A 15,205-nucleotide genomic window follows, 5' to 3' on the forward strand; every position below is an offset into this window, starting at 1 on the left:
TCTTTGCAAGGCATAATTAAACCATAAAACTAATGTCAGAACAAAACAAAACACAAGAAACATTAAGTCTTCTGGTGTCAAGGAATCGATGACAATTCCCATGAGACTATCAAGCCAAGGAAGAAAACTACTATTTATTTTGTGTCTGTGTGTCAGGAAGCCTGGGACCAAGCCATGGCCCATCATTATCCTCCCTCCTCCTCCTCATTTTACAGAGGAGGAAACTGAGTCTCATAGCAGGTAAACGACTTGCCTAAAGGAACTGAGCGAATGCCCAGAGAGTTGGGATTCAATCAGGATTCATCCAACTCCACGCTCTTTCCAATACTTTCTCTTCCTCCAGAATTTGCCCTCAGCAGCCCTTCCTCCCATCAATAGTACCTCCTCTCCCTTTGTTCTTTTTTCACTTATTTATGCATGTTCATTCATCAATTAATCACTGAGCAGCTACAGGGTGCTAGATACTGATAACAACCACTCATTAGTGAATTCAAGTGTTTTCTACTAAGCATGGTGTGCGAGGCATTGTCCTTTTCCTTGTTCAAACCTGTTAGAATTGAATGTTAAAATCACATCACTTCCACTCACTTTCAAGATACCTTCTGGTAAACAGAAATCATAATACTCAAGCCATTCAAACGCAGTGTCTACTACCTTCTAGTAAATACTGAAGATTTTAGCTGGTTGGTTGGGACGAGGTGGGGGGGAAGCATTTACTTTATAACTATCTAAAAGGTAATATTCTAATTATTTATATAATTTTAGTCGCTTAGAATTCTTGGTAAAGTTGTTAACAGCATCAAAAGCAGAATACATGAAGTAAGACTATGCTCCCAGAAAATGTTTAGTGAAATTTTAACTAAAGTGTTATTTATGTAGTTGTGTGAATATATATGTGGACTGGAGACCAGGACTTGCCATCTGCCTCTACACAGACTGAATCATGAGCCACTGCAGCTGCTGAACCTCAACCCCCCAAAAGGGTTCAGGTGGGGACCAGGAATGAGGCACTCTGTGGTCTGGGAAAACTGCCAGAACAGGTCTTCAGATAGTTATTTTCAGGAGAAGCTATTATGAGACCAATTCTTGCATCTCCTCATATCTAGAAAAGCATGACAATCCTTCAGGGCATTAGTCATCTCCTCCTGGTGACTAACTGTAACTTTCAGGAGACTAGCAGCAACTTCTGCAAAATCTGTGCATGACTGAACTTACCTCCTACTTCACCAAAATCACATGTTTACTGACCTTCCCCCCTTGCTCTTTGCCTCTTTGGAATGGTATTTAAGAGCTATCTGAAATGCTGCCTCCTAGGCTACAGTCCTCATTTTGCCTCAAATAAAACTTAATTCTCAACTTTCAAGTTGTGTGTGTATATATATATATATATTTTTTTTTTTTGTCTTTTTGCCATTTTTTGGGCTGCTCCCACAGCATTTGGAGGTTCCCAGGCTAGGGGTCTAATCGGAGCTGTAGCTGCCAGCCTATGCCAGAGCCACAGCAACGAAGGATCCGAGCCACGTCTGCAACCTACACCACAGCTCACAGCAACGCCGGATCATTAACCCACTGAGCAAGAGCAGGGATCGAATCCGCAACTTCATGGTTCCTAGTCGGATTCATTAACCACTGCGCCACTACGGGAACTCCCAAGTTGTGTATATTTTTTAAGTATATATATATACACACACATATATACACACATACATATATATGTACCCACATACATATGTGGGTACATATATATATTAAGTACTCTGTTAATTAAATATTTACTTATAAATCATGCAATAGAAAATATCTCTGCATCAACTGGTCTCAGGTTTCTCAGAAATATGCCACAGCGTTGCCAATAAGATTTCACCTGCAAATATAAGCCAAAAGAAGGAATGATACTTGATTCTTTCCAAAGAGGTGTCTTAACTCATCCTGGACCCCTGAGTATACTGCTAATTCAAGGACCCTGGACGGTGTAATAATTACAGCAATAACCTAAGCAGATTCATTTCAAAAGCATACCAGAAACTGTTCAATAAGCTACATACAGCAAAGTAAACAAATAATACTGAAGGAAAAGGAGAAATACAAGTATGCCCTAATTTTAAAAATGACGTTCTTGTGCTACTTCTTTTAGAGGCTGGGAAAAGCTGTCTACTACTACTTTTCACCCTTACAAAAAAAAAAAAAAAAAAAAAAAGATGGAAAAATGCCATTTCATTTTACACTTGCTCACTATTCACCCAGAAGACTGTTCCCCAAGGGTCCCACTCAATGGCCCCCCAAGGCCAGTAGCAATGCAAAAATGCACACAGACAAGGGAATGGCCCTTCCCCCAGCTGCCCCCACACCCACCGTCCCTGATCACCAGTGTCACCCAAGCTCCCAGATCACATAATGAGAGCAAATTAGTGTGGATGAAATCTCCTCCAAAGGGCCAATATCAGTGAGTTCTACTCTTTCTAATAAATAAATGCAGCACCTACAATAAGTTAAGGGTGGTGAAACTAGGTGGGCTTAGCAATGAAAACTGGAACAAACGGCATGTAGGCTGAACACAGAAAATAAAAGCTGGCCTTAAATCAGAGTTTCTCAATCTTGGCTGCTCTTTAGAATAACCTAGGGATTGTAAAAGCATATGGACCCCAGAGATTCTTTTTTTTTTTTTTTTTGAATGATTTTTATTTTTTCCATTATACCTGGTTTGCACTCTTCTGTCAATTTTTTACTGTACAGCAAAGTGACCTAGTCACACACATATATATACATTCGTTTTCTCACATTATCCTCCATCATGCTCCATTATAAGTGACTAGATATAGTTCCCAGTGCTATATAGTAGGATCTCAACGCTTATCCACTCCAAAGGTAATAGTTTGCATCTATTAACAGCAGATGCCCAGTCCATCCCACTCCCCCTCTCCCCCCTGGCAACCACAAGTCTCTAATGTCACTGGTCTGTGGTGCTGCCCAGGCATCAAGATCTTTAACAGCTGAGCCTTAGATCTCTCCGCACTGAAGAGAACAAGCCTTTCAGAAAGTCACTTTAAAAACAAAAACTGGGAGTTCCCATTGTGGTTCAGCAGGTTAAGAATACAACTAGTATCCATGAGGATGTGAGTTTGATCCCTGGCCTCACTCAGTGGGTTAAGGATCTGGCATTGCCATGGGCTATGGTGTAGGTTGCAGGCATGGCTCCGATCTGGTGTTGCTATGGCTGTAGCGTAGAACCTTGGCTGCAGCTCTGATTCGACCCCTAGGCTGGAACTTCCATATGCCGCAGGTGTGGCCCTAAAGAAAAAGAAAAAAAAATGTTTTTAATTAAAAATAAAGTTTTAAAATCATCAGTTGAACATCTGATTAAAAGCACTTTTATTTTTCACAGGGACCTGTGGATACACAAGGCCTCGCTGCACACAGCAATAGCTTACAAAAATTTGAGAGCCTATGTTTGCTATCACTGTTGTCTGAGCACAGACAAAGCACTTCTTTAAAGAGACGTTTCACAGGGACTGGAAACGTACAAACCCCTGAGGCCCAGAGCCCTCAGGCCAGTTCCTGCTGTATCTCTCACCCTGTCATACTTCAGAGAACTGTGCGGCCGCACGAAGCAGCCCACCAGCAAGGACCTGGCCTACTTTGGACTGATTCCTGCTTGGAAATGACAGATAGGAGGAGATGCCCTATGATTCACAAGGGGAAAAAAACACCAGATGAGGATAAACATTTCATGAGATACAGAGGTAGAAATAACAGCAGAGTCACTAAAGGCACAACAATTAATAAAAGCAGGACTTAAATATGCAAAATGTCACCTCATTTGTATGACCTGGGTTGAAGGATAAATTCAATCAAAAAAATATTATTTTAGAGAAAAAGTGGACAAATTATACTAAATTCCAGGGGAAAAAAATATCATTTATTAGCATAACAAGGGAAAGAGGAAAGATGCTTAAACTCTGCACATTCTGTTTTATTGTTAAACTAGAAGAAACTCCCAATACAATTAAAAGTATGTGGAAAGATCAAAGCATTATTTAATTTTTAATTTTCTACCAGTTACTTTTTCAGCATTAAATTAAAATGTTAGCATTTTGTCTGTATTATATTTTACAGAGAAAATCTCACCTTAGTTCAAAAATTATTTCTGCTACACATATTTTTAAGCCTAGTCAGGGGCAATAATTTAAAGTGATAATTTAAGAAGAAATAAGAAACACTACTGTGTGTAAGACTGCACTGAATCAAGCACTGAGGGAGGATGCAAAAAAAGTTTAGTTTTCATTGTTCATGTGACTTTTTTTTTTTCTTTTCCAGCTGCATCCACAGCATATGGAAGTTCCTAGGCCAGGGACTGAATCTAACCAACAGCTGTGACCTACCCCGCAGCAACATTGGATGCATTAACCCACTGTACCTTGCTGGGGATTAAACCACCACCTCTGCAGTGACCTGAGCTGCTGCAGCCAGACTCTTAACCCACTGCACCACAGTGGGAACTCCTTCATGTGACTTTCTAATTAAAAAAGTAATGAGAAATGCTTAAAGCTGAAAGCATTTAAAAATGTTTCCTTTGAAAGCATAAGGAGCAGCTTTCTCTGGAAGCAATCTTATTTCCTGTTTATTTCAAAGTGCAAAAGCTGGCAAACATGACCTGAATGAATTAAAAGCACATAAGCAATATTTCTCTCTGACTTCGAAATAGGATAGACCAAAAACAAGAAAAATTATTGTGCACTTACTATGAAATAATTGATGGTGTGAAAGAATGGCTCTTCTTTGTGTCTGCAGGAAGCTCTAGCCCTAGCACAATACCCAAGCGAAGTACCTTCCAATAGATTTAACTTTTTTTTTTGTCTTTTGTCTTTTTAGGGTTGCATCTGTGGCATATGGATGTTCCCAGGCTAGGGGTCCAATTGGCACTGCAGCTGCAGGCCTACACCACAGTCACGGCAATGCCATCTCTGAGCCACGTCTGTGTCCTATGTACAGTTTACGGCAACACTGGATCCTTAACCCACTGAGCGAGGCCAGAGATAGAAACTGCGTCATCATGGATACTAGTCGGGTTTGTTAACCACTGAGTCACAACAGGAACTCAGGATTTAACTTTTACACTAACTCTAAGAAAGGATTACAAGCAATTTAATTTTTAAAAACCACACAAATGAGGTCTCCTAAACAGGAGATTTAACTGAAAAGACCATTTACATGCAGAATAAGAAATGGGTAAAAATGCCCTTCCTTCTGAATTAGTCCTTTGTCTTCATATTCCATCTAGGAATTCATCCGAATTCATTTGCTATCAGGTTAGCCACTCTGACTCTTAGAATCACCTGGAATATAATGCAATGTTAGACTTGTGTGACCATGTTTTTTATCTTGTTGCCTGCAACATGCTAGCATTCATTGACAGCAATCTATTTCTTTTTGGCTGTGGTACATTATATACTTTTTTAAGGATTAGTATTACATAATCAGAATTTAAGGTTTTCTACTAGAATCTACAATACAGTATACTGCTTTTCCTATGCAGTATTTTCCCCTACAATATATCTCTAACATGGCCTGAAATAGATATAAGAAATATTTTCCTGGAGTTTCCATCGTGGCTCAGCGGAAATGAATCTGACTAGCATCCATGAGGACGCAGGTTCGATCCCTGGCCTCGCTCAGTGGGTTAAGGATCCAGCATTGCCGTGAGCTGTGGTGTGGGTTGTAGATGTGGCTGGAATCTGATGTTGCTCTGGCTGTGGTATAGGCTTGCAGCTACAGCTCCAATTCGACCCCTAGCCTGGGAATCTCCATATGCCATAGGGAAGGCCCTAAAAAGACAAAAAAAAAAAAAAAAAAGAAAGAAATGTTTTCCCTGACAAAAAAGGGGAGCTGCCTTACTCTACACATATTATATACAGAAAATATGGCATGTATTCAGAATCCTCTATGACTGCACAAAGGATGCTTGTTAGGAAGAGATGAGGGAAGCAGGATAGAGTGAAGCGGTGGGGGGAAGCAGGGAGAGAGAGAAGCTCTCCTAGAACAAGACCCCACAGTACACCCAATCCCTGGATGCCTGTTATGTTTGCATACATATTTCACCGAACAGAATCAATAGTATGGAACAGAATCAAACATGGTCGTTAACAGTCATGTTGAAATCAACACTACTATTTTATTCATTTGTTCATTCGTTTGCTAGTAAGTTCTACTACCAGCCTCAGCCTAATCAGGCTATAAATGAACATGTTCTCAATTCTTTGGTATCGGTTGGTATGAAGGAATCTTTCAGAGGCGTGCCCACGAATCCCTCCTGATTTATTATAGTCAGACATCTTGGACAGGCGATGAATACGTTTTTACTGAGCCTTTTCTGGAGCCATCTCATTACATTCCCTGAACATATATTTCATGTTTATGTGTTTAAATCAGTGGTTCTCAGACTTCAGTTCTCATCAGAATCACTGGGGGGACTGGGTAAGACCCAAGTTGCTGGTGCCACCCCCAGGGTTTCTGGCTCCAGTAAGGGCCACATCCTCACCTGATGCTGATGCAGCTGGTCTGGGGACCATAGTTTGAGAACCACTGGTTAAAGAAAACACTGTTAAGTACCAGGAAGGCATTGTATAAGGATTCTACATGCTTCTCCCTCCATTTATGACGCTTTTATCCTCGGGCAAGTTAGTTAACTTGCTTTCCTCATGCCATTACCTTTAGAACCAAGGCCAAGAGGCAGGAGTGACTTAGACCAGGTGAAACAGCAGGGAAAGAAATGAAAGAATGAAAATCCAGGAGTTCCCGTTGTGGCTCAGTGGTTTAAGAACCCGAGTAGTCTCTGAGGATGTGGGTTCAATCCCTGGCCTCACTGAGTGGGTTAAGGATCCAGCATTGCTGTAAGCTGCAGTGTACACTGCAGATGCAGCTTAGATCTGGTATTGCTGTGGCTGTGGTGCAGGCCGGTAGCTGCAGCTCTGATTACACCCCTAACCCAGGAACTTCCATGTGCCGCAGGTGTGGCCATAAAAAGAAAAAGAAAAAAACAGTTTAAGAAAATCCTAAAGCAGTTTGAAAGAGAAACAAAAGAACCAGAAGACAGAGTTAGGAAGAAGGGACAGTGGGTTGGGGGAGAGCTTTAAAGGCAAGCTCCTGGAAGAACTGTAGGAATGAGCTCACAAGAACACAGATTAAGGTAACCTCTTCCCTCTTTCTCAGGGCCCAGGGCCCATCTCTCCCTCATGCTCTGTACTTTCTGCTCTTTCTGCTCACCTCTGATTCCGCTATTCTCCTCTTCCCTCTGTATCTCCCCCTTTCCTCTCTCTGCTAATCCCTTCCACCAAAGTACCAGGGCACTGGTGTCTTTTCCATCTTAACAATGAGAAAACTTTTCCTCCACCTGCACCCTCCCAACTACCAACCTATCACTTTTCCTTCCTTCACAGACACCACCACCCCCCCCGACACACACACACACACGAGTCCCCAGTGCCTATTCCTCACATCGTGGTCTTCAGACCACACCACAGACATCACCTGAGGGCTTATTACCTGAGAAATGCAGACTCTCAGGCCTATCCTCATCGGCCCATTCCCTAGCTTGGATCACGGAACTGACGTCATTCCATTAACTTTCCAACTCTCAGCTACTGTCCACAGCTATCTACCTGGATTCTATTCACTGCACAATGTTTACCTAAAAAGAGAAAACTGAGAATGTTTAGGATGAAAATAGGAAAGCCAGAATCCTCAAGGTACCTTCAAATTCCCAATTGAATCTTAAAATTTGAACACCAACAGCTGTAGGTTTTGCAGGTTTTCTTTGTATTTAAAGACACAAAGAAAACCTGCAAAAAATAGACAGCTTCTGCTTTAGGGCAGCACATTAAGAATCCAGCATTGTTTCTGCTGTGGCTTGGGTCACTGCAGAGGTGTGGATTTAATCCCTGGTCCAGCACTGTGGGTTAATGGATCCAGTGTTGCTGCATCTGTGGTTCAGATCTGATCCCTGGCCTGGGAAATTCCATGTACCAAAGGTGCAGCCAAAAAGAAGAACAAAACAAACAAAAAAAACTCTGCAAAAAATAAATAAATCTTAAATGTAAGGACTAGATTAAAATTCACTACAGGTTAAACTATTCAAAAGAAAGTCACAATGAGCAAAGACCTAGGAACACCCAAGTACTCTGGGAAGTTTTGGCTTTTGTTCTGCAGAGGCGAGGTCAACACTGATGTTCTTCCTTTACTCTGTTCTGATTTCCACTGCTAAGTGTCTGCCTGCCTCCCTCGATGGAGGGGCCCTGGTAACTGACCCTAATGAGTGGGTCCCCTTTCCCAGGATGTTGGGTCTTGCTCTCTGATCCTTCCTTCATCACTAAGGGGTTTGGTAGGTCTCCAGCAACAAGAGTTTGACAAGAACACTTTGTTCCATGTATTAACACTCACATAAGCCTTATCTAAACTTATTCAGTCAGTAAATATCACCAAAAAAACCCCTCCATGGTGGGACGCCATGCTATTCTAGAAATACAGTGGTGATGAGAAAAGATGCAGACCCTACAAGCTTGGAGTATAAGTCCCATGAGTAAGACTGGCTGGTTAAACACTTGTAATTTAGCTCAAGTGCTGTGAACAGCATAGACTATTATGGGGACCCCCAGCAGGAGAATCTAAATCCAGTTGGGGTGGGGGCCAGTCAATGAAAGACAGAAGGGATTTTAAATAACATTAGAAGAAAAGGACAGTGCCCGGGTAGACCCAAGGAGAGGGAAAACATACCCTCCAGAAGGAACGACGTGTGAAAGCCTGGAGCAAATTCAAGGAAGTGGAAGAGACTGTGTGGCACAGAGTAGAATGTGGAGGACATAGTGGTGAGAGGCTGGGCTGCAGAGGGGAGCAAGTACCACGAGGGGAAGAGGCTGGGAGCCCGTGTTAAGGATGGGGGGCTTCAGCCTAAGGTAAGTGAGAAGACCTGAGTCTGGGCTGCAGTTTTTATTTGAACACAGCAAGGCTACAGCTATTGATGTGAAGTCTAGGTGGAATTTTTCAGACAAGGCCAAGGCAATGGTACTGGGAATGCAGAGAGGTGGTGGGAATCCAGCGATACCCACAAGTGGGGCGTGATCTGACATGCAGATGTGTCCTGAAACCCAGTGTGGGTTATCTCGTGCAGTGAGATGCGGGGCCTGGTACAGGAGGAGATGGGAAAGATGGATGATTTCCATCTGGAACACTCCATGGAACATTCGGCTGCCTTGCTCAAGCCCATCCTCTGAAGTTCCAGGATTCATCTCTGTGCCAGGCCCGGTTTGGCCCTCCTTACTCCTTATCTTCACCATTCCTACCAGAGCCAGTTCCTGTGAGCATAATCAATGTGTTTATATTTCTAAATTATTGCCTCATCATTACCAACCATCTGATATTCTGAGTTTTTTAAGCCTTAACTTCAATTTCTTTGATGGTCTCTCATGTCAAAAGTTTCATTCAATTTTTATACATAACAAGTAAAGCATTTTTTATTTGTTTTATTTGTTTTGTTTTTTGCTTTTTAGGGCTGCACCCACAGTATGTGGAAGTTCCCAGGCTAGGGGTCAAATTGGAGCTGTACCTGCTGGCTACAGCACAGCTACAGCAACAGAGGGTCTGAGCCATGTCTTCAGCCTACACCACAGCTCAAGGCAATGCCAGATCCTTAGCCCATTGAGTGAGTCCAGGGATCAAACCTGTGTCCTCATGGATATTCATCAGATTCATTTCTGCTGCACCATAATGGGAACTCCAGCATTTTTAATGTACAATTATATGTTTAAATTACTATATAGCCTTTCACTAGAGATCATATGAAATTAAGGACATGCTCTCTCATGTTTATGTACATTATGCATGTATGCTTTGATTCAACTGCAATTTTAGTCAAATTTCCATTATTATTATATTTGACAATTGATACTATAGAAGCTTAGGTGAAGAAGGAAGTGTTATGAATTCATTTTCCATGTTCTTTCAGCATTTGTAAAACAGATAAGGTCCCAGCATATAAATGCTGAGCTCCAGGACTGTGCTGCACCACAATGGGAACTCCAGCATTTTTAATGTACAATTATATGTTTACTTTAAATTACTATATAGCCTTTCACTAGAGACCAAATACAAGTCTAGTATTTGCAACGTCTCCTCATATGTGGTCTAAAACAGCTGAGAAGGAAGGAATGGGACAGAAGCTGAGAAGCAGGGACCAGAATTGTGAGAGCCAGGAGCCAATACCAGCTCCAGGCTGGGTGCTACAGTTACACACAGGACCACCATGACATGCAGCCCTGCTCCCGCGCATCATCAACACCAGTCTAGTTAGAAAACCTAGAAGATTTTCCCAAATGCAGACTTACAGGAAAGATTAGCAGGGCCTCAGGTGGGCAGCAGAGTGGTAAGAGTTTGCTCCTCAGGTTATAAAACAGTAAGAAGAATAGCAGAGGAGTGCAGACAAACTTGAGCAAGTCAGCTAGAAGGACAGGGGAGCTTCCACAGCCCTCTCGTCAGGCTGTTGTTCCCAAGGACCCCAAACTAGAAAGAACTAAGTTCAACCTAAACTGACAGCTGTTCTGCCCATCATGTCCCCCGACTCCAGGCCTGCAGTGCAACTCCTGAGCCCCTGATTCAATGTGCATTTACTCAATAAACAGGTAAATCAATGACTTGATTTGGTTTGATTTGCTCTTACTTTCTTTTCACTTTGGCCAGTTGCTCATTTATGCAGATACTGAGTGCTTAAATTGTAGGGAAAAGCATATACCTCCACTTCTCCTGTGAAAGCCAAAGTACTATGTAAGTATCACAGCAATTGTCCAGATTCCCCCCATCTGCCCCATACTCACACATATACACAAACTCAAATCTTAGACCCTCAATCTGCTTCCTGAAGTCCTGGGCCATTTTCCCCACTGACAAGGCCCTGGACTTGTCATCATCATATCCCATTCAAACCCTAGTCAACACTTAAGAACAGCCAATAATGTCTTCCTGGCCAATCTGTACGCTCTAGATCTCCCTCAGGAAACCACTCAGACCCCAGCTTAATCCTCACCAACATTATAATGCAATCATTTGACAGGAAGTTGTGCTAGATAAAAGAACATAGTATTTTTCCTTATGTTCTCCCTTATAGATCAAGCAGATTCTTGGGAGAAAAAGGAGCTCTATAATTTATTCATTATTCCCACCACTTCCCCATTCTTTAAGTTAGGATGTGCTCATGTAGAAGGAAGAGAATTTGTAGATAACAATGGCATAGATCATTGTTTATCTCGTAAAAATTCTTCATAAAGTAATCCTAGCATTGCTTTGGCTGCTCAGCAATGTTAAGGTTGACCAAGGTTCTTTTCATCCTCCTTCTTTATCATCCTTAGCATGTTGACATTAATATTTCAATACTGCCTCATGGCTGCAAAATGGCTACTGCAGTTCCAGGCATCACATCTTCATGTGGCAGCACCCATACAGGAAACAAGTGGCTGAAGCAAAAACATTTTTAAATTGCCATCTTTCATGGGTTTCAATCTCTTGACACAAAAAGGCGCTTTTTATTAAAAGCTCTGAAGTTTCCTTTGCATCTTTCATTGATCCCTGCCCAACCTTAGAAAAATACTGGCAAAACAAGTCTAAGCCTTTCAATGGATTAACTCATTGGGTATGGGCACATGTCTACCAAAACAAAACTGGAGTGCCTTTACTAAGGAAGAAAGAAGCTGACTACTGAGTAGATAACTAACCTGTCTGCCACAGATCACCAAGAAGGTTTTGAGACATGTGGCACTGAATATATGGGCTTCTTTGATCCAACCTTCTTCTTGCCCTTCTCCCATCCCTCCTTCCCTTCCTCCTTTCCTTTCTTTCCTTCTTTCCTCCCTTCCTTCCCTCCCTCCCTCCTCTTCTTTCTTTCCTTCCTTCCTCCCCTACTTCCCTCCTTTCTTCTTTCCTCTACTAAGGAACATTTAGGTAAAATTAAAATGTGGCATAATTCTAAGAACAAGTTCTATTTATCATTTCTCTGCATAATCTAGACCCTCTTTAATAAATACAATAAAGAAGAATATTTCTCTTTAAGAAGCTGTAGAAAAATAAATCAGAATAAAGAAATAATGGAATTCCTGAAGTACTATATAAACCATATAATACTTCCTTATTTGTTTACTTTGTAATTTAAATTCTGCTTTATTTAATTATGGGTTGCTCTGCTGCTTTAATGGATAGTTGACGCTGTAAATTAAGTTCCCTAGCATTTCAATCTGTCAGGAAGCATTCTGATCACCATTTATTGAAGGCCAGTGATCTCTGAACAATGGAAATTAGCTGCATGTGTTAAAAAAGCGTGAAAATTCCAGAAAGAAACTTCTAATAATATAAACACATCTATAAAATAGTTTGACTTTCAGGGGTGGAGTTTCCTTAGAGCAAAGCGTGTCAATCTTTCAAATGATCCATCTTTATTATTTTTTTTTTTTTGTCTTTTCGACTTTTCTAGGGCCGCACCCGCGGCATATGGAGGTTCCCAGGCTAGGAGTCTAATCGGAGCTGTAGCTGCCAAGCCTATGCCAGAGCTACAGAAACATGGGATCTGAGCTGAGTCTGCAACCTATACCACAGCTCATGGCAACATCGGATCCTTAACCCACTGAGCAAGGCCAGGGATCGAACCCGCAACCTCACGGTTCCTAGTCAGATTTGTTAACCACTGAGCCATGACAGGAACTCCTGATCCATCTTTAAATGCCATTTATGTTTCTCTTTTTTCTTCCTATCAATTGAATACCCCCTTTCTTGGGTCTTTTCTTTCCCCTTTAACAGTGACTCCATTTAGCTATCCCTGCAGTCCTCATTGTTTAAGTGTAAGCTAACAGATGCAGATACAGATTACTTTCAAACATCTGCAATGAAACACTTTACCTGCAACCCTGCTGTGAGTAAAAGAGCTTTTAATTACCTGATATCTGAAAATGTCTCTCACAGGCACTAGGAATGCACAGTTTCAGTGTAAGAGCAAGTTATTAGCAAGGTTCTCACTGTTAGGTACACACATCCCAAACAAATCACTTACCCCACAGTATCAGGGATGTAAACAGACCCATAATGGCCAAAAATTGCTTGGGGATCAGGGTTGTTTGTGACAGTCACAGTTCAATAATACTGGGCATTTTTACATGGGTGTGGTTATATTGATCATATGACTGCACAGAAAAATTAAGAAAAATTGATTTCTTTTGCCATCCACAGGTATTCTCAAAGAGGCCATTTCCTGGAAAGCCTCCAGAGAGGCAAGTGTGGCCTTATATCATGTGACACTATTTTGATCACACAATCATGAGGTTTTAGTCACAGCTGGGAATCAGGCTGTTGAGATTTCCTGACGTTAGTGTGTATCCCAAGGCAGGCCTGGGTCCCCAACACCTGCCTACCCTAACATGACAGCTGCACTCCTTCCAGTGGCTCAGGTTCCTCTGCCCAACCCTGGGATGTCAGAACCTGCACCCTCCTCATTAATGCGTCATCCACCCCGCGAGCCTCCTTGACAGTGATAATGTTACTATTTCTTAAATACCAGTGAATCCTTACTCTGGGTCTATATTTCCAGCCAGTTCTGCCTCTTTGAGTTTTTGGACCATACTTCTACCTTCCTTTTAGGTAGTACCTGTAAACTCAGGGATTAGCCCACATTCAGACAAACCCGGACCCCACCTTTTATCTGAGAAGCTTATCTCTGTGCTCACCATCTGGATTCCAAGCATTATCACAATCAACTTAATAAACTAGGACTAGAACCTCAATTATCCTAGATGCCTCTCACTCCCTTTACCCGCCTCTGAACTCACCCACAGATGTCTGAAATGTTTACTCTGGAGTCATTCTTTCTAGTTCTCCCCATCACAGTCCTAGTTCCAACTCATCACTCGTCACCTGAGCTTTGGTAAACCGTTTTAGAACCTGCCTCCTTGTCTCCTTTCACTGCCAGGACATCTCAGTGCTCCACTTCATTTGACAAATATGCACTGAGCACCTTCTGCAAGTCAGACTCTGGGTGGGTACAGGTAGAAAGTGCTGAGCAAAGCACAGATGCTCTCCTCAGCACACCCAGATTCCAGCTCAGGGGATAAGGCAGCAGCCAAGTAAGACAGTAAATGCATGACCCATAGTGGGTGCTTGGGTAAACAATTACTGTGGGGTGCTGGGTGCATGCAGCGGTCAGTGACACCTGGTCACTCTATTCCACAGAGTCAATGGGAGGTGCACTGCCAAGACGAGGCAGGAGGAGCCCACAGAGGCTGAAAGAAGCCAAAGGGGATGATGCCTGGAGGGAAGGAACCTGCATCCAGGGAGTGGAGGTGAAATCACCACAGCCTCACAAGTGGGAATCCAGCCTGAGGCTCCATGGGAAGTTGGGGAAGGTTTTAGGCAAAGGAGTAAGATGATCTGATATTTATCTTTAACACATCACCAGGAACATGCTTCGCAATCATGACAGAAGGGCCAGTGCTCTAAGTCAAAAAGCTGAACACCTCCTAAACGAACGAGGTGCACCTAGGCTCCAGTCTGTCCAAATGGGTCCTGGTTTTCCCTGTTACTCGTAATTACTGTGGTCCTATTTCTTTCTCTTATGGGTCCTATGGAGATTACATGTCATTTGGCCAACTCACTGATGGGGATTGATTTTCCTTGGTTTGACATCCAAAGCCCTTCTGAACCTGGTCCTAACTCACCTCTCTTCCCCTCCCCCATCGGATCTCCACCTTGTGGTGTTCTGGTCCCTATAGCTTGCTGAATGGGACGGTATACTGCTACCCTAGCTCACAGATGCTGCAAGCTCTGACCATCTCCCTACCAGTGCAGAGACCCTGAGAAACCTTTCCAGAAACCAGACAGGAAGAACGGCTTCCTCCTCTGAACTCTGTCAGCTTTTCTACAATAACGCTCATCACATCTGAGCTAACTGCCTCCAGGTCTGCTTTCCCTAATAGAATGTACGCACTTAATGGTAAAGGCAGCATCTCCTCCCACTTGTTTCTGGGTCCTTACTCACCACCAGGTGCCTGGTCCACAGCAGGTACTGGATAAAGGACTGCAGGAGGAATTATGTTACTATAAGAGCAACATAAAATACAGAGTCAAATCATATGGACGAACAATGAGATTTTAAAATTATTTTCTCTAGTAAGCTTAAAACAATCTG

At 42.4% G+C, this 15,205-nt stretch overlaps 1 protein-coding gene across 2 annotated transcripts in view; it reads right to left on the bottom strand.

The window, feature by feature from the left end:
- The window catches only part of MEI4 (meiotic double-stranded break formation protein 4), a 210,153-nt gene that overhangs the window by 154,452 nt on the left and 40,496 nt on the right, over positions 1-15,205 (bottom strand). The window lies entirely within an intron of this gene.

The sequence above is a fragment of the Sus scrofa genome, chromosome 1 (assembly GCF_000003025.6).
Source record: "Sus scrofa isolate TJ Tabasco breed Duroc chromosome 1, Sscrofa11.1, whole genome shotgun sequence".
NCBI lineage: Eukaryota > Metazoa > Chordata > Mammalia > Artiodactyla > Suidae > Sus > Sus scrofa.